Source organism: Tamandua tetradactyla, chromosome 9, assembly GCF_023851605.1.
Source record: "Tamandua tetradactyla isolate mTamTet1 chromosome 9, mTamTet1.pri, whole genome shotgun sequence".
Lineage (NCBI taxonomy): Eukaryota > Metazoa > Chordata > Mammalia > Pilosa > Myrmecophagidae > Tamandua > Tamandua tetradactyla.
The window spans coordinates 108,977,353-109,004,081 of NC_135335.1; the positions used below are offsets into that span (position 1 = coordinate 108,977,353).

At 39.6% G+C, this 26,729-nt stretch overlaps 1 long non-coding RNA gene across 3 annotated transcripts in view; it reads left to right on the forward strand.

Moving 5' to 3' along the window:
- LOC143646271 (uncharacterized) overlaps positions 1 to 26,729 on the forward strand; it is a 95,400-nt gene that overhangs the window by 67,077 nt on the left and 1,594 nt on the right. For 2 of the 3 annotated variants that reach the window (XR_013157433.1, XR_013157434.1), the window contains exons 3-4: positions 22,537 to 22,672; positions 24,455 to 24,737. The exons of the other annotated variant lie outside the window; for it this stretch is intronic. This is a non-coding gene — a long non-coding RNA (uncharacterized LOC143646271). Of the gene's footprint in view, positions 1 to 22,536; positions 22,673 to 24,454; positions 24,738 to 26,729 lie in introns of those variants that run through there. 3 annotated transcript variants of the gene reach the window in all.

The window sequence follows — 26,729 nt, forward strand, 5'->3', positions numbered from 1 at the left end:
TACCTTTAAATTATTGCATTCTACCTTGAAGTGATATTGTATAACTTCATATGTAGTATTAAAAACCTTTAAACAGTATGTGTCTATTTTTCCCTTTCCACTGATTGTACTTTTGCTGTTATACATTTAACTTTTAGATATATGTTATAAACCCTAAACTATATTGTTATTTTTGCTTAGGCATTATGATTTTAAGAAATTTAAATAGTAAGAAAAAAGTTCATATTTACCCATTCTTAACATTCCTCAAGCTTTTCAATACCTTTGTGTAGATCTTAATTTCCTTCTAGTAATCACTTTATTTCTGACATAACAAATTTCTTTAATATTTTTAATAAAGCAGGTCTGCTGGTGATGAATTCTTTCAGCTTTTATATTTCCTACAAAATCTTTACTTTGCCCCATTTTCAAAATCTGTTTGTGCTGGGTAAGGAATTCCAGGTTTATGTTTTTTATTTCTTTCCCCTTCCAATTTTTTTTTTTTTGTTGTTGTTGTTGTTAGGTGCATGGTTTGGGAACCAAACCCAGTCTCCCACATGAAAGGCAAGCATTCTACCACTGAACCACCCAAGCACCCTTTCTAAAGCTTTTAAGATGTTGCTTCATTGTCTTCTTGCTTGCATTGATTCTGATTAGAAATCTGCTGTAGTGCTAATTTTTGTTCCTCTGGACATGATTCACCACCCCCCACTAATTTCAAGAAATTTGATTATGATATGCCTTGGAGTAATTTTCTTTCTTTCTTTTGTGCATGTGATTTGTTGTGCTTCTTATATGTGAGTTTTTAACTTTCATCATATTTGGAAATATTCTGGTCATTAGTTCTTCAAATATTTTCTTCTGTAGTTACTCCCCTCCATCAGAGACTCTAATATTTCATAATCCCATCCAGTGTATGCTTCATGACATACATTTTAGAAGTTCTATTTATCTTCCTTATCTCTATTTCACATTGTCAGTCTCTCTTCTAACATTCTTTTAGGTCTCGTCTTGTTTCTTTCTTGTCTCTACGTATACACCATCTTTTATTCCCCAAATCTAATGCCTTAAAAATCTTTTTTTTCTCATAAATTTCTTCAGAGTGTTTAGTTTGTTCAGGTGGGAAAGTGAATCTGGTCCCTATTACTCCATCTTGGCAGTGAGAACCTCCTACTTTCTTTAAAATATCCCAAACCTCTTTTAAATCTAAATTTTACTATGAATGGTGACCCATTTAATATTCCTAGTACCTAATGCCATATAATTTTCATAATGCACCTAATAGCTATTATTCTTTTCTCCTAACAACCTCAATTTTGTTTGTATGTGAATATTATAAAGGGAACATGTTACGAAAGGAATGCCATTGTTTGTTCTACGCCATGAAAAAAAAAGTAGATTTCTCACTCTGTCAGTGATTTTGTCCAGAGGTGGGCATGTAATTTAGCTGATGAGGGATTTCTGAAAAAGATTTTCTCTCCGATAAAGCATGGAGCTGGAGAGAGAACAAAGCCTTTTCCTCTTCCTCCCCCTTTGTTTTGTCTTGGAAGACTTTGAGAGGATTTGATGCTTGGCTCTGTCTGCCATCTTGAAATGTATCACAACAATCTAGGGTGAGGTTGTCCAACACAGAAGGAAAGGACAGGCGAGTGAGAGAGAAGATGACCCCCACAATGAACCACTGAACAAACCCACCTTTGATCTTCCTGCTAAGTCAGAAAATATGTATTTCCAATATTTGAGCCACGATTTTCCAGGTTTTCTGTGGTTTGCAGCCAACTGCATGCTAAGTAATATCTACATTTACCATGGCTTAGTTTCTCAGATTGGTCTGACTGCTTTCTTCTGGAATAGGAAAGATGATGCTCTTGAAATAGAGGTTGTTACTAGAAGAGGTGGAATCCCAATGGCAAACCACCTACTTCACAGTTTTTCAAAAGAGTTGCACTGTCTAACCTTGACCGGGGGCAGTCAGAGAGCCCTTTAGGCTTTGCTCCTTAATGTTAGAGCCATCTACCAGAAAATGGCTATGCAGAAGTTGCACTGGTAGGGAATTTGATGGCAATGTCCCCAGAAGGAGCTCTGCATTGAAGCTTGAGTAGAATATTAACTTCCAATGACCAGGATCCACAGAAAAGAAAGCGCTAGTTAAAGCTACTTGGAATAATATGTATTAATACAATTCCATCATAAATAATATATGCTGTTAATATGGCTTTAAATAATGCATAATGCTAGATTTGCATAATAAATAATACATAAATATGTAATCATCCTGTGAAGTCATATGAAATTAGTAATTGTGAAGGGAACTTAACCTATTAATGTGCTATAGGGGAAAGGCTTGCAAGTGGCTCAGAGGCCTTAATCAGTGTTGCCATGTAGTATTCTAGTGAGGGAAACAGCAGCATTGTATAAAGTGTTTGATCTGTATATCTTAGGACTTCACAAAAGTAACTAGTGATAGATCTCTCAGTGTATAATTTTATTTTGCTCTTAATCTCTAATTCATCACTGGATTAGACTTTTGAAGAGTTATTTCCTAAAAATGAGGCAATGCAAAGCCATTGTTATTGACTTTCTCAATCCTCTCATTTTTCCAATGATACACTTGTGTTATTTCATTTAATCCTCCTAATAACCCTAGGAGATCATCACCGTTATCCCCATTTTCCAACTCAGATAGGTAGGAGAGGTTAAGAGACTTATCCAGCTAGTTAGTAGCAGGGACAGGTATACAGCTCTCCTGAAACCAAAGCCTGTTATTTTATCTTTACATGTCTTTGCTATCTTTAAATGTCTCTCATTTTAAATGTAGCTCTTCTCTAGGGTTTGAGAACCTGGACACTTTGTTATTTAAATCCAGCATACCTTTAAAGAATCCCTTGTTCTGGGCACTTGATGTTGCTAGACATCATATAGATTATTTAATTTGTCCCCACAATAGTCCTTTTGGGTATTAATGACCACATCTCACAGATTTAGGAAACCAAGACAGTGACTTACCCAAAACTGCAGAGCATGAGACAAAAGCCAAGTCCTCTGACTTCAACCACACCCCACTGCTTCTCTAAGTGAAGAGTGATGGGATGTGGCCACCTGCTCTAATTTCAGGTTTCCTGGTCCTTCTCTAAAGAGCAACCCAAGACCCATGCTCCTTCAGAGTCTTGACCCCTGCTTGGTGATATCGAATGGCTTTCTTCTGGAATAGAAATAAGAAAGTAACTTCTGTGTGTAGAGCTTCTGTCAGGTGATTTGGGGGCATGAAGGACAAACTTTCTACTTCACAATTTTTCAAAAGGCTGGCACTATGAGCAGCATCAGGTACATCAATGACCAAACACATTCACAGTTCTTTAGCCAACCCTCAAATTTTTGAGTTCCTCCCATTGCACTCCTCCACGATAGATGTTTGCTTAAAAGTTCCCATGCCTCTGGTAATAGTATTCTTGGAAACTGTGCTTTGAAACCAGTTCTTCTGGGAAGACATAACCTATTGAAGAGGTACTGAGAAGGGTTGAAACCATAAATGTCGAGCCTACCCAGGAGAGTGAATATAAACCACTTACATTTCTAGACTGAATTACAGTTTATCAAGCACACATTAAGTCTTTAAGTCTTTTTTTTCTAAAGAATAAATCTAAGTTGACTATTCCAGCATATGTATTTGTTTTCCCTACACTGTCTATAAACCATGTCCAAGGTGAGTATTTATAAGCCTGAGTGAAAACTAGACAAACAATTCTGAGAATAAGTGACAACTAAAACAGCTCACAAGAAGACAGTCACAACAAAGGAAATGCTATGCATTAAGTGATTTTTCTTGCAAATCCTTTATACATATGTCAGACTGTGTGCTAGCAGAGTGAAAGAGAATAAATCAAAGAGAATACTCACACAAGAAAGGGTTTTAGGCAAATGAAATCTTGTATGCATAAATCAAATAAATAGTGATTTAAAAAAACAAAAAAGGGAACAGCATAGATTTCTATGGCATTGTATGCAATGAAGTTATTTAGCAATTGCACAACAGTTTATATTTATAGAGCACCTTGCAATTATTTGCTCATTAAATCTCGTAATATTTTTGGTAAGTAGGTTCATACCATGAATATAATTTTATAGCCAAGGTAATTGAAGTAGGGAATTGCTAAGTAACTTTCACAAGGTTGCACAGCCAGGTTTGGGCTGGACAAGGGCTTTACTTTAGAACTCCTGCTCCCACAATCTTGAATAATAGTTGCAGGGTGGTGGTTCCACTACCCCTTAGCTTCCTCTTCAATGTGGGACAGGTCGGTGAGAGTGCCTGGACATCTGGGCGGGGGTGGGGTGGGGGGAGGTGGTAAAAGTGAAGGCTACTGGCAGCAAACCTAGTAAGTACCGGTGATTGGCACTGGTGTTAGCACTTCACCTGGGACGTGAACCCGATCAGCTGATGCACACCTGTATGATGCAAACACATGTCTGCAATAGAGCCTAGTTTGAGATTTTCACAACAGGAAGTCTAAAGCTGTAGCTCTTAACTCAGCCTGCCTGTTGAAGTAGCTGGGGCACTTTAAAAATAAATCAGTGGCCCAGGGCCAACTATTTAAAAATATCTGAGACTGGGACCTGGGCATAGATATTCCCAAAAAGCTCCCCAGCTTTTTCTAACATGTGGTCAGAATTGAGAATCACTGGTATAAAGGACCCTTCCAGGTCTGCTGCAATGGTTAGGAGGCTGTTGACTGCACACGGACAACTGATGAAAGGACCAGTGGAGACTGAAATTTTGCCCACACTCTGCTCATCAAGAAGTGTGTCGTGGTTTGGACATGGTATCTATTCTCAAAACGAGTTGCCTTTTGTCTAATTCCCACAAAAGGGGACCTTGGTTTTTCCTATTCTTGGATGTAGCATGACTGCCTGTCCTATACATTCAGTCCTCAGCTTATTTTCTTTGTTTTCATGAGGAGATCTATTTAGCATCTACTATGTGCTGGGTACTTGGTGGGGATACAACTACCAAAAAATTACAGCTCCTGTTCTTACGGAATGTATAGCCTGTTGGGGAGGACAAGTGATTGAACGACAATGTGAAAAGCACTCCATTGGGGTGAGGGCTGCAGGCTGGAAAGGGTGCTCCACTCTGATCTGGGCTCAGAGGGACCTCACAGTGGAGGTGATGTAACAGTATGGCGAGGTGAGAAGGGGATGGCATTTCTGGCTGAGTGACAGTGTTTGAGGAAGGCTGGGGTCAAGAGTGACCATGGGTTACGGAGGAACTGTCAGTAGTTCAGCCTGTCCTCCTGATGCATGGAGGGAATTAAAGGGGGTTAGCGTGAAGTAGGTTATACCTACTCTTTCAAGGTTGGGTTGGCCACTTGCAAGCCTAATCTTGTACCTCACTCCTCAATCCTTCCTTCCTGCTCCCCTTCTGTTCTAGTTTGCTAGCTGCTGGAATGCAATATACCAGAATCAGAATGGCTTTTAAAAAGGGGAATTTAATAAATTGCTAGTTTACAGTTCTAAGGCTGAGAAAATGTCCCAGTTAAAACAAGTCTATAGAAATGCCCAATCTAAGGCATCTGGGGAAAGATACCTTGGTTCAAGAAGGCTGATGAAGTTCACAGTTTCTCTCTCAGGTGGAAGGGCACATGATAAACACAGTCAGAGTTTCTCTCTCATCTGGAAAGGCACATGGTGAACACAGTCAAGGTTCCTCTCTCATCTGGAAGGGCATATGGTGAGCACAGCATCATCTGCTAGCTTCTTCTCCTGGCTTCCTGTTTCATGAAGCTCCCCAGGAGGCATTTTCCTTCTTCCTCTCCAAAGGTTGCTGGCTGGTGAACTCTCTGCTTTGTGGTGCTGCAGCGTTCTCTGCTCCCTCCAAATCTCTCATTCTCCAAAATGTTTCCTCTTTTATAGGACTCCAGTAAACCAATCAAGACCCACCCAAATGGGTGGAGACACGTCTCCCCTAATCCACTTCAACAACCACTCTTGACTAAATCACATCATCCAAGGAGATGATCTGATTACAGTTTCAAACATACAGTATTGAATAGGGATTATTCTACCTTTATGAAATGGGATTTTTATTAGAACATGAATTTTTTAGGGGGCATACTTCCTTTCAAACCCACACACTTTCCATCCTCCCACTCTTTCTCCCTTATCTCTACTTTTCAGAAGTAGTCCTTTATTAGGCAGAAAACACTTAAACCACTTGTACCCTACTTCCTGAAATCCATAAATGTAAACACTGGAAAGGAATGAAAAGCTTGGGAGCAGGCAAAGGAACAAATAAGCCTGGCAACACATATGCCAGAGATTCACTTGGTGCCACCTGGCACCACCTCACAACTGGCACAGAGTCCCCTTGCTCACCACTCTCTGTATTGATATGCCTGGCCCTGATCTCACTTTCAAATTACCATCTTAATCCTTGGGCTAGTGGGAGGTGGAGTGTTGTGGAGGAATGGGATGCATAAATGAAACAAGTTTGGTCATGAGCTAATGAAATTATTAAAGCTGGGTGATGAGCACCTGAGTGTTTATTAAATACGTCCAATTTTTTTTGTATGCTGTATGGCAGGGGTCGCATTTCATTCCTTTTCCATATGAGCATCCCACCATTGCCGCACCATTTGCTGAGTTTTTGTTTATATGTTTTTTTGTTCATTTGTTTGCTTATTTATTTGGGAAGTTCATTGGCCAGGAAACAAACCCAGGTCTCCGGCATGGTAGGCAGGAGCTCCACTGTGGAACCACCCTTGCACCCCTGTTTGTACAAGTCCTATTTTCTTATGTTTGAAATTTTCCATTATAAAAACAGAAACACAAAACCACATTTAAGATCCTCTTTTTCTATCTTGTTTCCTTCTGTTTATCATTGCCTTTTATCAAGACACTCTGTATTGAGAAAACCTGGTTTGATTTGATTCAGATTCTATTTTTTACTTCAAAATAACATGCTTTGGTTTTAGTAATAGAGTTATTTTAACGTGTCAAATGTCCTAATCTGTTAAAATTATGCTGTAGTTGATCAAAGTTGGCTTCACCCTCAAAGTTTAGGGCAGTTTGGAGGAGTCACATGGCCAGAGAGCTCCTCCTGGCTTCCCAATCCACATATTATGTGGCTTTGAACAAATAATTGCTAACTTTTTTGGGACTTTTCTTCTTCTACTATAAAATGCACAGATTCATCTTTTCTCTAAAACAGCTCTTCATGGCCCTGTATTGCTAGTATTTCATGGTTGGGTATTATAGACTATATCCATCCATCCTCTTCCTATTGGACCTCCTAATTCTGAGAGATTACTTTCCTTCCCTCTTCCACCGTGGTGATGGCAACTTTCAGCATTCAGACATTCGGTCAGGCTGACACCCCGATGATGTGCCTCTGCAAAACAGGGAATGTTCCTCCAGTTACAATTGGGTAGAAGAGCTGGAATGGGAACAGAGAATGTTCATTTAGCTTCCTAGCAACCTCAACCCCCACCTCCAACCCTCCTGCGTCTCCTGCATTGCTTGCAGTAACACCAGAGCGCCTAAATCTTTATTAGGACACAGGGACTTCCACCTCCAAACTGCAATGGGTTTCTGCATGAACCTCCAGGCCCACAAGCCACTCATTTTGTTTCAGAATGTTTCCCTGAAGCCACTTTCTAGCATCACTGTATGCATGTTTGCCAAGAGACATGGCCTTCTATGGACTGCCTCTGCTTCTCATACATATGTCTACTTTAGACGGGTGTCACATCGTGTTCTATATGTTTGTTGACACCTGTTTACCCCATTGATGGAACTTCCTGAGAACAGGGTGGTATAGACTTTTCTAAATCCCCGGCACCTAGTATTCTATTTGGCCCACAGCAGGTGACCCACATGTGTTTGCTAAGTGACACAATGGCATAATTGTACTGAAATACAAGTCTATATCCTTTAATTTGGAGGGAATTTATTTGGAAATACTGATTTGGAAATAAAGTACAATACATTTGCCTGTTTTCCAGCAGGCAAATATGGCTATGCAATGCCCAACTTTTAATGACTTCTGCTTCCCTTATGTATCAGCTATGACTTGGTTTCCTAGGGCTGAGTCTTTGTAACAAGAACCCAATCATTCTACCTCAACCCCTACCTCCTCCAAATAGGTTACTCTAATGAAAAAGAGAGAAAGAGAAAAATCAAACTATTCTGTGCTTTTATCAAGATTGAACAACCAGCTATTGATTAAGCATTTCTATTATTTCGCCCACTCTCCATAGCCTTGTGGGTTAAAGCTAAAGTATTTATGGTTCTTGTCTATCCACAAAAGCCAATTAATATTCCTGCCATCTCCAAAAGGCAGGAAGATGGGGTCAGAAAGCTTATCTGAGATGAGTCTTCTCTTCAACAAGAATGGAGAGTGAGCTCCGTCCACCCTCTCTTTGGTTCTGTTTCCAGAACCCAGGAAGTAGGCGAGGATTTACAGCCCATTAAAGAGAAGCCTCCTAAGCTGTACTGCTACCCACCTTAGAGGAAAACAGAACGAGGAGTCAACTTCTGCTCTACAATTCTATTGAAAAGTTACTAGATTACACAGGCATCCAGCTATAAATTTGCTTCCACTAGCATAAATCATACAAATATGACAGAACTGAGCATTTGCTAAAGTCAAATGTACATACGATTTTCCTATAATCTCCTTAATGAAATCATAAAATAATAATTTCATAGTTCCTACCTTCATTTTTAAGCATTTGAAACCCTACATTTTCTCAATGGACCCAAAAGGACAAGGAGTCTAATGGCTACAGCTGAAGCTCTCTTCTCCTTTACCCTCCCCTGCCAATTTTCAGTACCTTCTGACCTCCTGTACAGAATGAGCAGGGCCTTTCGAGCCACACAGACACCAGCTTTGCCACTCTTTGGCCACTCATTGGATTTCATTCTACAATTAAAGAAACTGAGACTTGGAAAAGGTACAGGGTCGCTAGAGTATTCAATGAGCGCACTGACGAAAAGACGGAGAAGACAGTTAGCATAGGGTCACCGGGCAGTAGGTGGTCAACTAACGGGAGGTGTCACATCCTCCAGGTTGTCCTTGCTAAGATGCTGCTTCTCTGGCATTCTACACATCTCCTGTTTTTGTCTCCATCAATGTCCTGGCTGCCCCTCAAGGCTGGAGCCCAGGTCTCCTCTTTGTCTCATGGCACCTTCTCTCATTAGGCACTCAATAAATGTTGCTGACGGACTGGCTGACTGCCTATCTGACTAAAGACAGCATCTTTCCACCAAGGGCAAATGCTCTTCACTGTCTTTGTTTATTGCTTAATGGTGTAATCAGCATGATATCATTTTCCTGAAATGCATGTCAGGATAATGTGAGAGTTAAAGAATTCAAAATTGTTGGAGGTTATTGGAACTAAGTGTAATTAGTGTCATATCGCTAGTAATGGGGTTTAAGTAATATCTTATGGGTATAGAAACTTTGGGTTAAATATGTCAATTTAATCCTGGTTTTCATCTAAATGATGTCAATGTTTATGACATCATTTTTGTGTATATTAGATAGTTTTCAACTTTGGTTATTTCCTTTAGCTTTGGGAGGCAGCAATTAACTTTAAGGAAAACAAAAAAAAATGGAGATTTTTTTGTTATTTGAAAATGGTAAGAACAAACCAAAAAATGACTCTTTACTCCCATTTGAAGATCTTTTTTTCCAGCATATTGTCAGAAGATTTTGGGATTAACGTGAAAGCTTAAATGTTCAAACTGCAGCAATCATCATTCTCGCAAATGTGGTGTGCAAGGTGCACAAGAACATGGGAAAATAAAATTGGCGTTCGATTAGGTCTTATACATCTTTTTCCTAAATAAAACATCAAATAAATACACACACACATGAAGAATATAGTAAATTCAGTTTTATGGGGTTTATTAGATTGCTTTGAATTTTACAACAGCCCATCATCTGTCACTTCTCCTTGCTTACCATTCTTTTATAAAATCTCCATCACCCTTGGTTTCACAAACACTCCCCAAACACTGTCAGATGGGTTAATCTTGCCTTGCACTTTTGTTCTTTTGTTAATTTTGGATAAAGTCCTAGAGTGTAGCAATATTATTGAACTCATTTCTGCTTAGGTCTCAAGTTTCCATAGCTCCTCTATTACCAAGTGGCAATGCACCCTATAGGCACAATAAATAAATAATACAACACTGAAGCTATAACAAATCACAAAATACATTATTAAAAAATTAAGAAATAAATATCCCCCTCTTACTTAAATAGAGATTGATTTTATAATGTGGAATGCTGAGGAGAGCTGCTCAGAGATATATTAAAGCCTGGGGACACGGAGAATACAGTGTAACGGGTATTTTGCTCCCTCGGCCAGAGGAAAAAATCCTCGGAGTGAATGGATGTATTTGTGAAACGGAAGCTGATATTCTCTGTTTGTTCACAAGCCAGGTGTGATGCACTGCTGGTTTCATCGTTTGCGGGTGGAAAGACCTCCAGGACACATCTGTCTTTCCTAAGCACAAACTGTTCGTCAGGTTGAGGATAAGGGTGATAGAGACAAATGTCTTTCTGGACTGGAGTTGGAGAAGCCCTGTTTCTTTCCTTTAACTTTAGATCACAATTCTGGTTCAAAAAAAGATGTTCTTAAACTAGGATTCTGCCAAGCTTCCTCCAAGGTGTTTTATTTAATGAGGAGAGAATAAGGCATTGGTCTTTGCCTTGAGGAATATAGTTAAAGAGGAAACATTTAACAGCATCCCTTCTCAAGGGACATGACAATTTCCTATGGAGAAAAACAAAGCCTCTAGGATCCCTAGACTCTCAGAAGTCACTCCTGTGTCACCCACAATGGAGTTTGTCCTGAGCCCATTGACTTAGCAGGAGTCACCGCGAAGGATACTGAAGAAGCTGCCACAGCCCCTACAGTTACCTCATCCCAAGAGGCTGTGATATTTCTCTATCCTATCTCCAGATGTTTGGGGACAAAACACATCTTGCTGACTTCACGGCGCTGTGCAAGGACTACAAAACCTCTGTACAAAGGGAAAAGACAATGACCAAAGATTGCCCTGACCCCTTTCCCCACACCAAAGTCATGTGAGAAGTTTACTCTGGTGGCACAGAGAAACAACCACTTCTTTCTATATCACACTGCTCTCTGTAAATCATGCTGTGGGAGACTCACACATCCTCCCAGAGCTGTGTGTGAATGTGTAAACCCAGGCAGAGAAGAGTTCCCATCTACTGAATGATTTTTTTTTTTTAACATGGGCAGGCACTGGGAACCGAACCTGTGTCTCCGGCATGGCAGGCAAGAACTCTGCCACAGAGCCACCGTTGCCCGCCCTACCGAGTGAATTTTAAAAGATTATTCAAATGCTTCACTTGATCATTTGGGGATAGGATAGTAAATGAGTCCTTCTGGTTCCCGAGTTTTTGTGTTTTTTTGTTTTTTTTTTCACATGGGCAGGCACCGGGAATCGAACCCGGGCCCTCTGGCGTCGCAGGCAAGCATTCCTGCCTGCTGAGCCACTGTGACCCACCCTCCAGAGGTTCTTCTTGGGGCTCCATTTGCTGGGAGTTTACCTTGTCAGCATGATTTTTTAATATTACTTCTTCCTTTGTATTATCCCCCAAGTACATAAGGCACATATAGGGAGGGATCATGGTTGTGATTTAGTATTTCCTTTCCTTTTTCTTCCTGGAGAGATTTTCTGACTTACACCGGAAATCCTCTGCCACATGCAGACACTCAGGAGCCTGGGCTCTCAGAGACTCTGGCAATTTCAGTGAATGGCTTCTGGGAGGTCACCTTGGTCATCAATACCTGGCTGGCAAGTGGAGAAGAGTACAAGTGGGAGAATGCAGGGTAGGTTTTTCATGTGTCAAGCCTGATTGGGAGATGTATCACTTCCACACAGGTTCCACCGTCTGGGGCTCAGTTATATGATCTTACCTATATTCCAGGGGGTGCTGGAAAATGTCCTCCTTAGCTGGGCGTCAACACACTGGTGGTGAAGGTTGTAACAGTAGAAAGTCAGAAGATTGTTGAGAAAAGTGTCAATTGGCATTTCTGAGACCCTTGAAACTCAGGTAAAATTACTTTAAACTTTTCCACGTGCTGCGGGGAGTCTGAAATTTTTACAAATATTTTGGTGAATTCTTGGGGATTTAAATTCTCAAGATTATCTCTGCCTTTGGACTCCTACTTCTGAATCTGTTCTGCAGTGACCAATACAAATACTAAAGTCATCTCCTTGATTTAAAAAAAACCCTACACACATGCACAAGACCCACTCACATAAACACATGTGAATGTGGTTGTGAATAAAATAGATCAAAACCCTATTGCACAAAACCCACTCACATAAAACACATGTGAATGTGGTTGTGAATAAAATAGGTCCTACTAAAACTTTATAAGTCATGGGGATTTATGGGTCCCGTTGCAATTCACAGAGCAATGGCGTGAGGGGTCTACCCTGTGTAGTATACTCAGAGGGCCTGTACCACTCCCAAGAAATGTCCAATTTGTTGATACCTCACTGACCTATTGGTCTTCTTTCCTCCTTCCTCTTTTCTCCCTATCCCAGGAATAAAACCTCAAATTCCTCTGTTTGCTTCTTACAGAGTGTTCTAGTTTGCTAGCTGCCAGAATGCAATACACTAGAGATGGATTGGCTTTTGATAAAAGGTGATTTATTTCATTAGTTCTTCAGAGGAAAGGCAGCTAACTTTCCACTGAGGTTCTTTCTTACATGGGAAGGCACAGGATAGTCTCTGCTGGTCTTCTCTACAGGCCTCTGGGTTCCAGCAACTTTCCCCGGGGTGATTCCTTTCTGCATCTCCAAAGGCCTGGGCTGAGCTGGGAGTGCTGAGATGAGGTATGCTGAGCTGCTTGGGTTTTGCTATGTTGTACTCTCTCATTTAAGCACCAGCCAATTAAGTTAAACATCATTCATTGCAGCAGGCACCCCTCCTAGCCGACTGCAGATGTAATCAGCAACAGATGAGGTTCACATACCATTGGCTCATGTCCACAGCAACAGAACTAGGTGCCTTCACCTGGCCCAGTTGACACCTGAATCTAACTACCACACAGAGCACATTGGTTCTCTGGGTTTGCCTGAACCCCTACCTTTAACCCCTAGTACTTTATCAAGGTGTTTTCCTGAGAGGTAATTGAGAAGATAATATTGTTACCTGGTTGCATACAGTTAGTTAGCTGGGAATGCTGTACCTTACTGTTTTGTTTTGTTTTGTTTTGTTTTTGGTACCTTACTGTTTTTAAAGCACTGTTAGAACTGTTCGTTTATTTACTCAGCAACAGTGTCAGGCACTGTTCTGGGTGCAGAAAAATAGTGGTGAAGAAAGTAAGCACATCTCCTACCTTCATGGTGTTTCCCACTCAAGCAGGGGAGATAGTTAAAATTAAGCAAACTGATTTATACAATTTTTACAATTTTTTTTACCAGCATTATGACAAAGATAAATAAAGGCTGAGGTAAAAAATATTGGAGTGAGGTGCCTACTCTATGTAGTCTACTCAGAGAGGCCTGTCCAAAGAAAGAAGTAATATTAAGCCAAGATCTATAGGATGAGAGGGAACTAACCATGTGGGGAAAGCATTTCATAAAGAAGGAAGAACATGGACGGAGACCATAGGGAAAGGACAGAACTTGTCATATTGGTGTAACTGAGAACAAAAAAGATTTAGGGATGTGGTTGAGACCACTACCTTGCCACCAAAGCTCTCCTTCCAGTATTGAGTTGTGGCAAAGCAGTGGCTGCCTTACCATGGACTACATTTCCCAGCCCACCCAAATTAGGTTACAGATGTGGCCAAAGGCTAATTATATGCCACTTCCAGGTCAGACCTATTAAAATCCTCACCCTCGATCCTCTCCTCTTTCTTTTCCTGCATCGGCTTGCTCTATCTTGATACCCAATGAGACCTAAGCAGTGATGAAGACAATAAGTTTCTAACAATCTGGGTACCTAAATAACTTAATGCAACAGAGCTCTAGCCACCAGCTGCCAGTTGAGTATATTATGTGAATGTGTTAGTTATTTATTGACCTGTAACAAATTACCCCAAATTGTAGGGGTTTACGACAGCATGCATTTTTATCTCAGTCTCTGTAGGTCACAATGGGCACAGCATAATTCAATTCCCTGCTTCAGGGTCTCTTAATAAGGCTTCAATCAAAGATTTGTCTGAGACTCTGGTCTTATCTGAAGTCTCAAATTAGGAAAAATCTGTTTCAAGCAAATTCCTGTGGTGACTAGTGGGATTCAGTTACTCACTTACTATTGGATTAAGACCTCAGTTCCTTGCTGGGAGTTGGCCAGAGGCTGCCCTTAGTTCCTTGCCACATGGGCCTTTCTAGCTTCTTCAACAGAGCAAATACAGAAGAGAACCAAGGAAAGAGAGCTAGCAGGATGGAAGTCGGTCTTGGGGAAACTCATTGTGCCGGTTTGAAAGGATGTGCCCTAGAACAACCATGTTTTAATCCAAATCCCATTTTGTAAAGGCAGCCATTTCTTCTAATTCCCATTCAATACTGTATATTTGAAACTGTAATTAGATCATCTCCCTGGAGATGTGATTCAGTCAAGAGTGGTTGTTAATGAGTGGTGCGATGGTGGCTCAGGGGCAGAATTCTTGCCTACCATGACAGAGACCTGGGTTTGATTCCTGGTGCCTGCCCATGTATGAAAAAAAAGAGTGGTTGTTGAACTGGATTAGCTGGAGTTGTGTCTCCACCCATTCGGGTGGGTCTTGATTAGTTTACTAGAATCCTATAAAAGAGGAAACACTTTAGAGAATGTGAGAGGTTCAGAGAGAGCGGAGAAGAATGACAGCCACAAGAAGCAGAGTCCACCAGCCAGCAATTCTTGGAGATGAAGAAGGAAAATGCCTCCCGGGGAGCTTCATGAAAAGGAAGCCAGGAGAGAAAGCCAGCAGATGACGCCATGTTCACCATGCGCCCTTCCAGCCGAGAGAGAGACCCTGACTGTGTTCACCATGTGCCTTCTCACTTGAGAGAGACCCTGAACTTCATCGGCCTTCTTGAACCAAGGTATCTTTCCCTGGATGCCTGTGATTGGACATTTCTATAGACTTGTTTTAATTGGGACATTTTCTCAGCCTTAGAACTGTAAACTAGCAACTTATTAACTTCCCCCTTTTAAAAGCTGTCCCATTTCTGGTATATTGCATTCTGGCAGCTAGCAAACTAGAACACTAGTCACGTAAGTGACATCCATCACGTTTATCATATTGCTAATAGAAGCAAGTCACCAGATTCAGCCAACACTCAAAGGGAAGGGATTAAACAAAGGCATGAACCCTGGGAGATGAGGGTCTTTGGGAATTATTTCAGAAGCTGCCTACCAATGTGATTAGGACATAAACCGCTATTGTGATGTGCCGCCGAGATTTCAGGTTTTACCTGTGACAGCAAATAAGAAACTCAGTGGGAGCGCCACATCTGAGGATTCTAGTAAAGTGAGATCAGAGCCAGCCATGTAGTACCTTATAAACCCTAATAAGAAACTGGCACTTACTCTAAATGTAGTAAGAGGTCATTAAAGGATTTTAAGCGTGATAGAAAAGGGATCTGGGTTTTGTTTTAAGATCATCATTGCTATTACTTATAAATGTATTCAAGAGCAGCAGGGAAATCCACCAGGAGGCTACTGTTCTCTGATGCAGTCTTGAGTAATAAAGAAAAGGGGGACTTCAGCCTACCCAATAGTGAGCATTAGCAGCAGCGGTGGCAGCAAATTCTCCTATGTATTAAAAACCTATACAATATCCCAGGCACTCTGCTGGGTACTTTACGCAGACCATCTCACCCAATTATCCAATAAATACAGATTATTACATGCATTTTACAAATGAGGAAATCAAGACTCAGAAAATTAAGTGAATTACCCAAGTTCACATAACTAGTAAGTGGCAGAATTGCTTGATAAATTTGTCTGGATCCCAATTTTTCAAATACTTGAATGAAAAAATATATAGCAGTAACAAATAATCAAGTTCAGTGCTTGAAATCCAAAATCCTTTTGCTGATTGGTCAAAGCAAATTCATTAAATGTAGTAGATTTTTAATGTATTAAAATAATATTTGCATCTGTGAGGTGCCTTTCTTTTTGCTAGTGTACAGCAATTATATCTTTACACTGCCGCTGCAAATCTGGTTTTTAGTTTCCCAATTTGTTTCTGCAATCGTACTGTTATAGCCAATTGTTGTTGGAGCAACAACTTTGGGTGAAATCTATGGGTCTTCTCTGTTTGCTTCCATGACTTGGAGAGTCCGTTGATAGGGTGGAGCACAGAGGAGCAGATTTTAACTTGATCAGGGCCAAATGGAATATTCGGCCCCATGATAAACATTTGTCGTGTCCCCGCAATGCTCCACACACTGTAATGTGCATTCTGGACTCTGCCTCAGCAGCAGCAAGGAGTCTTTCTGAATCATCCAGGTTTCCAAGATATAGCTAAGACTCTATCAGAAAATAAGCACATCTAAATAGCAAAATATTTAGTCTCAGAAACACATAAAATTTGATATGTCCAAAATTGTATCTAACAATCGATCAACCGATCCATTCATCCATCCTCCCATCCATTCATCTCTTTCAGCAGTTTCTAAGCAATGATCTCTTAATGACTATATTTTGAAATCATCAACAAAATGGTAACATCCAAAACCCATTCTCTATTGAACTTCTTTTCTATAACTTGCAGCTACCAAGCCAGTCACATGAGAGCTGTGGTCATTTGTAAGGTGAGAATTGTTAATCCGGGGATTAACACTCTAAATATCTGCATGCCAGCTCCTGGAGCGACAGGAACCCAGAAGAAAGTTCACACTTTGTTTTTCCAGAGTAGGAAAGGTGGATGGAGAAAGTCAGAGTGTATAAACTCAACGGGTTTTGAGTCTTGTCATTTAAATAACTTGGAAAGCAGAATGCATCAAAGGAAGGAAGACATGAAGAGACTTCCCAAAATACAATGTTAGCATCCACTTTGAGACCCATTATACTTCCTCTGGGCCATAGGCAAGTGAATGTTACACACAGGGTGGAGTAAAAGAGTTAAATAACAAAATCCTAAGTAGGCAGTAGGCAGATGGTACTTAACTCCAGGCTCAGGAGCTGAGTGAGGGTAGAAGAGGCAGAAAGCACTCAGGAGAAGCACTAAAGACTAGGTAACAAGAAGCAACCACAGAGGGGTGGACTGAAGAGAGAAATTCAACTTTGGTTACTTTTTTTTTCCTTTGTGTCCATAAAACCTCTCACCCTGTAACTGTGGTCAGAGTTTTGTAAGAAGACGCATTCACAAACAGTGGCATTTTGGAGGAGACATCAGCAGAATACATTTGTCACCTCAAGGCAACACATGAAGAACTTCATCATTGCATCCACTTTAACACAAGGAAGTGGCTTTTCTATGGGGACCAGTTTGGCTCAAGATGGGAGGCAAGAAATATGGGTCAACCTGTGGAAGTGGATTCAAGGGCAACAGAGAACCAGGGTGGCAAAAATAAACCCTATTTCAACTGTTGTAAGAGCGTTTGCATGGCAGGGAAGGTAGACAGGGAACATATCTTGAAGGGTCAGCAGAAATTCACAGACTGAAGGTGAAATGGAAGAAACATCCTAAGCAAAATTAAAAAATAGAGAAATTATAAACAGTACTTCTCATCACCTAGTGAAGAGGGATGATAATAATAATTACATTAACTGAGTACTGTTTACATTCATTATCACCTTTAATCCTTCTAACATACTTATGAAAGCAGCATAATTGCTTCTATTTTACAAATGAGAAAACCAAGACAGAGAAGCCAAAGTAACTTGCTAATGGTAGCACAGTTGGTGATTGATCTAGAATTCAAATCCAACTTTGAACCATACTGCCTATTATGTCAGTTAACTATTAAAATATTTATGCTCAAATAAATTGTATATAATGTATTTAACAAACCCTTTCTCAACTTGACAACCTCCTCAGGCTTCGATTTCTCTTGCCATTCACACCCCTTCTTAGAAGAGTTTTCCACATTTTGTCTCCACCTCATCTCGCATTGGAGCTACCTTCAACCTACTGCAATCTAGCCTAATTGCTCTTGCCAAAGTCAACAAAAGCCCATATACTGCTAAATCTGTTGATCACTGCTTTGTGTTTATCTTACTTGACTCTTGGCAGCATTAAACACCACTGAGTTTTCAGAACAATTTCTTACTTTGGTCTTTCTGTCTTCCTCCCGATTTTCCTCTATGACTCCAGTAGCTCCTCCTCTTTCCCCTTTTCAGTCTCCTCTTCTTGCACTCATTCCTTGGATATGGAGGTCCCTCAGAACTCATTTCAGGACCCTCTGTTCTTCTCACTGTTTCCCTGTACTTGCTGAAAGATTTTTATCAACACCCAGTCTTCAGTTACCCTCTATACTTTGCTGATTCCTGGAGAGATCCTCTGATTTTTGCTTTTGTTTCTGAGTGGCTGTTCCCACCAGCCACTCTTCTTCTGGTAATAGTACCTGGTTTCCCTCTGAGACACCTCCCCTGTCTAATTTCTCAATGCATGTGGCTTGGTAGGCATGATGGTTAGGTTCATGTGTCAACTTGGCTAGGTCATGCACAGTTGTCTGGTCAAACAAACACTGGCTTAACCATTTCTGTGAGGATTTTGACTTAAATCATCTGTCAGTTGATTGCATCCATGGTTGATTACATCTATGATCAAGTAAGGGGAGTGTCTTCTGCAATGGGAGACATTTAATCCAATTAGTTGAAAGCTTTTAAGGGGAAGGTGATGATTTTAGCAGTCAAAAGAGAGAACGTTCATCTCTACTTCAGCCAGCCAACCTCTTCTGGGGACTACATCATAAACCTACATCAAAGCACCAGCTTGCAGCCTGCCCTCTGGAACTTGAACTCATGCATACTCAGAGTTGAATGAGACACTTTTATAAAATCTCTACTATTTACAGATATCCCCTACATTGGTTCTGTTTCCCTAGAGAAAGCTGACTAATGCAGTAGGACTGAATTCAGGAGTGGTCATTGATCTGGGTCCTAGAGGATCCTTCATTCTGCTCTCCTCACTGCGAGAACTGCTTCAGGAACAGACCCATAATCTGCTGACTCAGGACTTTTGTTCTCACCATTGAAGAGACAGATACTCCCTTTATCTTGGAACTTGAACCTGAAAAGATGTAGCTTGGGTAGTGGCTACTAAAGATATTTTATGAGCAGGAGGAGAGAGCATTTTTGAGAATGGAGCCAACAGAAAAGCAGCAGAATTAAAAAAAAAACACACACAGGAGAGAGAAATGACTCTGACACCTGACTTGAATTTCTGTATCCAGCCGTGCCTTCTGGAACCACACTCTCCAATATGATAGCCACTAGCCACATGTGGCTATTTGAGCACTTTATATTTTTAAATATATATTATATTTCTACATAACATACAGAAATATAATATATTAAATACATTCTAGTATATTTTAGATATATTGGATTAAATAAAATTAATTTCACCTATTTTTTTTTTTTGCCTTTTTAGCATGGTTACTAGAAAATTTTTAATTTCTTTTGTGACACATAGTATTTCTATTGGGCCATAATGCTCTAGACTTTTCAGTTACATGACAGAAAATTTCTTCTTTTTTTTTTTTGTTTAAGCCTGTAGCCAAAAGCATAAGCAACTGTTTGCAACTATAAAAATTCTCATAATACGACGAACTGTCTCCCCAGCTCTTTTCCTAGGCACCAGTCCCGAGAGAAACAAGATATCCAGTGGGACATACATTTATTTTAAAACTAGTGAAATTTCCTTTAAAAATTGCTAATAATGTTCTATTTCTGCCAGTAAAGACTTCAAGTTATCTTTGGAGAAGACGTCCTTTGTTTTAGGGAAATAATTGGAAAGGATCTTATTTGACCCAAAAGTAAAACAAATCTGCATACATTATTTTGGGGGAAGATCTAAAGTCAGCCATTAACCTAGATGCAAATGCCTCAGATTGATGTGTTATGTATTTTGTTTAGAAATGCAAATTGGTATATTTTCAGTAGTTTTGTACCCTTGAAAATATTTTTTCCTAACTATGTTTTTTTATTTCATTGTCTCTTTACATTATTATTTGTTCTTTTTCTTTCTTTCCTTCCTTCCTTCTTTCTTTCTTAGAAAAGTTGTGAAAGTACAGAAAAATCATGCAAAAAACAGTGCCCCCATGTACCATCCTATTATTAACACCTTGCATTGTGTGGTACATGTGTTACAATTGATGAAAGCATATTTTTTATAATTATGTTATTAACTATCATCCATGGTTTAACTTTAGAGCTCACCGTTTGTGTTATACAGTTCTATTTTTTGTTTTATTCTAATAGCACATATACAGTCTAAAATTTCCCCCTTTTAACCACATTCAAATATATAATTCAGTGCAGCTAATTTCACAACATTGTACACCATCACCAAGAAACATTACCAAAACTTTCCCATTATCCCAAACAGAAACTCTATACATTTTTTAAACATTAACTCCCTATTCCCCATCTCCACTCCATCCCCTGAATTAAGATTCTGACTTAATGAGTTTTCTTGCTCTAATTATATAATATCAGTGAGATCATAAAATACAGGACCTTTTGTGTCTTGTTTATTTTCCACAACATGATGTCTATACTTTGTTGCATGCATCAGAACTTCATTCCTTTTCACTGAATAATATTCCATTGTGTGTATAATCCACAATTTGTTTATCCCTTCCATGGTTGATGGACACTTGGGTTGCTTGGATCTCGGGAAACTCGATTTTTATGCCCCTCTTTGCACCAACAAGCCGCATGAGGGGCTGGACCCCACTGTTGCTTGCCCTAAGAATTTGGGTTGGGTGATGGTAACCACTGCACAAATAGAGCAATTCACTGACGCTTACTGTAGTTTACCAGCTTCTTCCTCCCGCTCTTCCCTGGATGCTGTTTTAGTGAACTTCAGAGTTGATTCAGGCAATTCCTACCTGTTTAATAGTTGTTCTGATAGAGGGACTGATTCTTGGAGCTTCCTATTCAGCCATCTTCCCATAAATTCCCTGGAACTCTTTTTTATCATGTGTTCTTGAAAGATGTGTGTGTGTGTATGTGTGTATGCATGCACACACATGGGTTCCATCTTAAAATTACTCGTAGGAGATCAGGAAGAGAAAAGCAGATGATGGGATGGATGAAAAGGCATATCTTTACCTTAAACAGGGGGTAGTGACCTAAAAGGGCCCAGATGAGAAATGCTAAAGTCTGCCCTGAACTGAAAACCCCCAAGTAGTGTTATTTCAGGTGGCATAATCTAGACCTTGTGAAATCTACTGTCAAGTCCTCTGATTGTCCTGTCTGAGTTCTTAGGGCCACTGTGGGTAGAAGTAGAGTTTTCCCCCGAAAAAAAAAAAGCTGTAAAGCTGATAGAGCAGAGTATTTCTCATCTCTTGAATGCTACCAGCAGATCTACCTTCCTGAGTTGGAGAGATATGGAAAGGCATTGCCATTGTGAGTGGGCCACTGAAACTTTACAGCAGCCTGAGGAGCCCAAGAAAAGGACCATAAGCAGAAGGAAATCTTTTATTAAAGGGTAACATGTAGAAGCAAGGGTATAGCTGATATCTAAGTTTTCCTTTTCTGTGTGATAATTATTTTCTAGTATACCCAAGCTGACTGTAGAATGTTTTAGATACCACTGTCTGATCTTATGTGTGCTACTTACATTAAGGGAGACATCTATGTCCATACTTAAATAAAAGAAAATGGAATAGAGGGCTGAAGCAGTGAGAGAAGCCAAATGTGAGTTGGCAAGAGCTGACTTATCTGCTTGGTCTGAAGTAACCATTTGGAGAAAGGATGGCTGGTGGAGGTAAGAAGTGACCTTCAGGAGAGACTGCAGTAGCATTTGTACATGACTGAACAATTCCCAGAAATTACTTGGCAGGAAGAACCCAGTAGAAGAGTGAAATTCCCTTGACCTGTGGGATGAGGCCTTTGTTAGCTGGATATTAAATGAGATGGACCATGAGTAGCACAGACAATAAAGTTCACCAAATATTCCACATGTTCCTCCACATTTCCTAGCACCCAGGAAGTTAGGTAGCACCATAAAGCTAGTTACTGTTGAATGGGCTGTGAGGGGAAGAGGAAAGTCCAGGCACAATTTAGCACATTCTCTTCCCCTACTGTGGTAATCAAGACAGTGATGCATCCCTGATGGAATATATCAGGAATTAGCCACAAGATTAAGGAGATGCTATTAACCAAGTTCCCTGGATATGGAGCATCGTCTCCCATCATCCTCTTTTAAACACATAGTATGAGTTAGAAACAAACTTTTGCATTTGTTAAGCCACTGATATTTTTGTTTTTTTAGAAATTGTAGTGTAACTTAATCCATTCTCACCAATATACTCTGTAGCATAATTATCATCGTACCTGGTATAAAGTAAAGTACATTTACTTTATACAGCTATTATACATCTATGTGTTTTTCTTGTCTTCAGATCTATTTCATGCCCTACCCATATTCACAAAAGGACTGAACCCTGCAGGCTGTGTTTCTGGGGCTCCTACATCTGCTGGCTTCTGGATGGATTAAGGCAGTGGGAGGCATTAGAAGAGATTGGAGAGCAGCAAGAGGTGAGAAGCCAGAGCACTTCTCCTCCTCTCTTTCTGCTGTAGGTGGCATCTTCAAAAGAAAGTGCATCTTCAAAGTGTAAAAGAAAATAACAGACAACCTAGAACTCTACGCCAGTTTTAGTTTCCTAGGCTGCTCAGGCAAATACCATGAAATAGTTTGGTTTAAACAATGGTAATTTATCTGCTTACAGTTTTGAGACTGGCAAAATGTCCAAATCTGTGCATCATTAAGGTGATGCTTTCTTCCCAAAGACAAGCTGCTGGTAATACTTGGCTCCTCTGCCATATGGCAAGCACAAAACAGCATCTGTTGGTCACTCCTTCCTTTTCAGGTTTTGTTGATTTCATCTTCTTGCTTCTTTGGTTTTCTCCCATGTCTGAATTCATTCCATGTATAAAGAACTCTAATATTAGGATTAAGACCCACCCTGATCGAGGTGAGACATGCTTTAACTAAAGTAACCTCATCAAAAGGTCCTACTTACAATGCATCTACACCCACAGAAAAGGATTAGATTTAAGGGCATGTTTTTCTGGGATACATATCACTTCAAACCACCACAATACCAACAAAATATCTTTCAAAAAATAGAGGTCAAATTAAAACATATTCAAACACACAAATTGGCAGACTTTATCAACATCAAACCCACACCAAAAGAAATACTAAAGGGACCATGATCAAGATAGAACCCCAGAAATATAGGAAAAGATAAAGAGCACCAGAAAGGGTAAAATTAGGGGTAAATCTAGAAGAACACTGACTGGAACAAAAATAATGAAATTTCATGTCATTAAAAATATTTGTATAAGTCAAGCTTTTGTAAAGCCCTTATATTGTCTGATGTGTTGGAAAGGACTAATTTAAAAAGGACCCTAATAAATTAAGGATGCATGCTGTAGTCTCTAAGTAACCATTAAAAGAGTTAAACAGGTCACAGATAGAGAGATAGAACAAAGGTAACTTTATTAATCCAAAATGTGGCAAGGAAGAAGGAAAAAAGCTACAAGACATGGGACAAAAAGTAATTTGAACTCGATATATCAATAAATTAAATTAAATGTGAATGGATTAAATATTCCAATTAAAAAATATTCTCACACAATAAAAAAAAACAAACCCAAATACTGCTGCTTATCTCAGACACACCATAAATATCAAGCTATAGATATCTTGGAAGGAAAAGAATGCAACATAAGAGCAATGCATACAAACAATAACCAAAAGAAAAAAAGATCTGGACTAGGTAAATTAACATCTGATAAAAATAGATTTAATGGAAAGAAATTGCTGTAGTAGCCTTCTAGCTTTTCTCTTTTATTCCAGTTTTGTTCCTTCAAATCAAGTCTTCAACTATAGCCTGAGTGATTTTCCTAGAGCTTTAGTCTGATTTTATTATACCCTTATTTAAATCCCTTCAATGGTTTCCCATTGCCCCTAAAAATCTGCCTTAATCCTCTCCATCAGCTGTCCTTTGCTTTGCTCTCCAACCTCACTTCTTGCAACTCTTTATCACTTTCTTCATACTTCAGTCATATCAAAAGTTTTTCAGTTCCTGATGTAGACCAGATGCTCTCTTTTTGGGTTCCTCTGGGCTTCATAACGAACAATCCCTTCCTCCTCCCTGGACTCCAAACCTTCCTCAGTTTGCCTAGCCCCTACTTATCCTTCAGGTTTCAGGATGATGTTTGTTCTCAAACACATGTTCTCAGTCTCTTAGAAAACACAATGGAGGCTTAGAAAGAGCTTCCATATTAGCGTTGCCTTCTCTCTTTCTTAAGTTTTGAGACACGGACTAATACATGAAGACATCTATACTGGCCTACTGGAAAATGAGAGACCGCATGGTACAAAGAGAAGTGCTATCCAGCAGAAGCCATCATGAAGCTGCCAACAACAACAAAAAAACACGTGGATAAGACCATCCAAAACTGTCAAGTTCCAGCCAAGCTGACCCTGACCAGATAAGCTGCTTCACATATCCCAATTATCCCAGCCAATCCATAAAATTGTGAAGTAATGGTTAGTTTTTGTGTGAAATCATATATAAGTATCAAAATATCTTAAAATAGCTCATTATTATAACTGAACTTTGAAATAAAAGCTCTCCTTTTGGAATAAGTATATAAAATAAACTGAAATCTATATATGCTGGCCATCTCTTATATTAGCCCTCCTTTAATTAATAATTTTATACTTTGTTGTGATGGTGTTCTAGGGAGTATTACCTATCTTACTGTTTGAGGCTTAAAGCTCTTCTAGTTCTGAGTTCTCATTGCTTCATCCACTAGCAAGTTGGTCTGCCCCTGTGCTACAGATAAAAGTTCTCTCTTCTAATGCTGCCATGTAATCATTAATTTTATAATTTATTTGTTTATTTGAACCATGAAAGTCTGTGATAGAAGCAGCTATGGAAATAACATGGTCTGCTTTGACTCTTTTCTACAGGTCTTTCTTTGAATCAAAGTAGGGAAGAATAATGTTTTAACTATAGTTGAAAGTGAGGGAAGGTCATTGGAAGCTAGAATAAAAAATCCTATGGATTGATCAATCCTATGATTGATAACTGGTGGAGCCAGGTTTCCATCTCTGGTACTGTGGCCACTAATCTCTCTGAGGCTCATTCTCATTTCTAAAGGGGATAACAACACATACTTGACAGAACTTCTTGAAGTATGTCTCTTAGTTTTGTAAATGTTAATATATTGTGTACAGGTAAGTTATTATAAGTGCCAGCCCTTGAATCCTCAGGCTTTTTCTGCCCCAATCAGAATGAAGTTTCCATGAAGCACAAAAGTGATGTAGCATCCTCCCCAGCATATAACGCTTGCAGCTTTGTACCCTCCCCCCTTGTCTTCCTAAATAAAATTTGTTTAGCTGCATTTGAGCCAGTTCAACAATGGATCTTGCTTTATGGAGGACCAAGTATGGTTAAAAACCCCACAGCCATCAATCAACCTAGCATGTAACAGGTAACTTGCTTCTTTCACTCAACACATAGGCAAACAAACAATATATTTAGACTAGAGAACCATAGAACCAATTTTTAAACCAATATAACTTTATTGGTTTCCCATAATAGACTAGAATGCATTGGGCTTCAATGAGTCGCAAAAGCAACCCCAGGAACTCTTAGTAATCATTCATTAATACCAATGGTAGAAAAAACATCTTTTATATGGATATTTCTTTCCCCTTTACAAAGATGACACTGATGATAATACATTCAGCACCCTGGCTGGAAAATTGATTCAAGGCTGCCAGCTTTTCAACACTATATATGTCTTCAGTTTTGGGGGTAGCAGCTTCAGCTCCTATTTCAAAGACCTTTCTATGTTGACAGTGCTTTGTTACCTGAACTACACGGTACCTTTGCCCTCAATGAGTGGGTCTGTTCATTTGTCTATTGCTGTAGTTTCCCAGCAATCAGCAAGTTCCAGCTCCCTACCTGATGATGACTATGTTATTTGCCAGGCAGCCAGGCAATATTTATCAATTTCTCTGCTACTTGCTTCTAAGTGATCACTGATCTATAATTCTCCTTTAGTTTATCACTCAGGTCTACTTTATAAGATGATCTTTATGAGGGAATATGATGTTGACCAGCCTTGGACAGTTACAGCAACAGTTCATTTCAAGTGCCCATTGGTATAAATACATTTTCTTCTCAACTCAACTCATCACAAGGTGGAAATAAATAGAACAATGAATTCTCTCTGCAGCTTTTCAGTTATGTGAGCTTGCTTCATCCAGGTTTTCACTTCCCTATCAGTCCACAGGTAAACTCTCAGTTGATAAGAGACCTAAGAAACAGTCACTGGTTCTTACTCATATTTCAAACATTAGCATAAAAAGCATTGAGTGGGTATGATTAAAAAACGATGCAATGTCTCCGGGGTATGTATTCAAACACAAGGATTAAATTTCAGTGCTGCAAAAACAAACACAAGATTTTTCAAATACTCTTTTTTTCCCCAAATATAATTTTCATTTGCTAAGTTTCTTTTGTAGTTTTTTTTTTTTTTAACATCTTGGCATTTGGATCTCAAGAGAGTC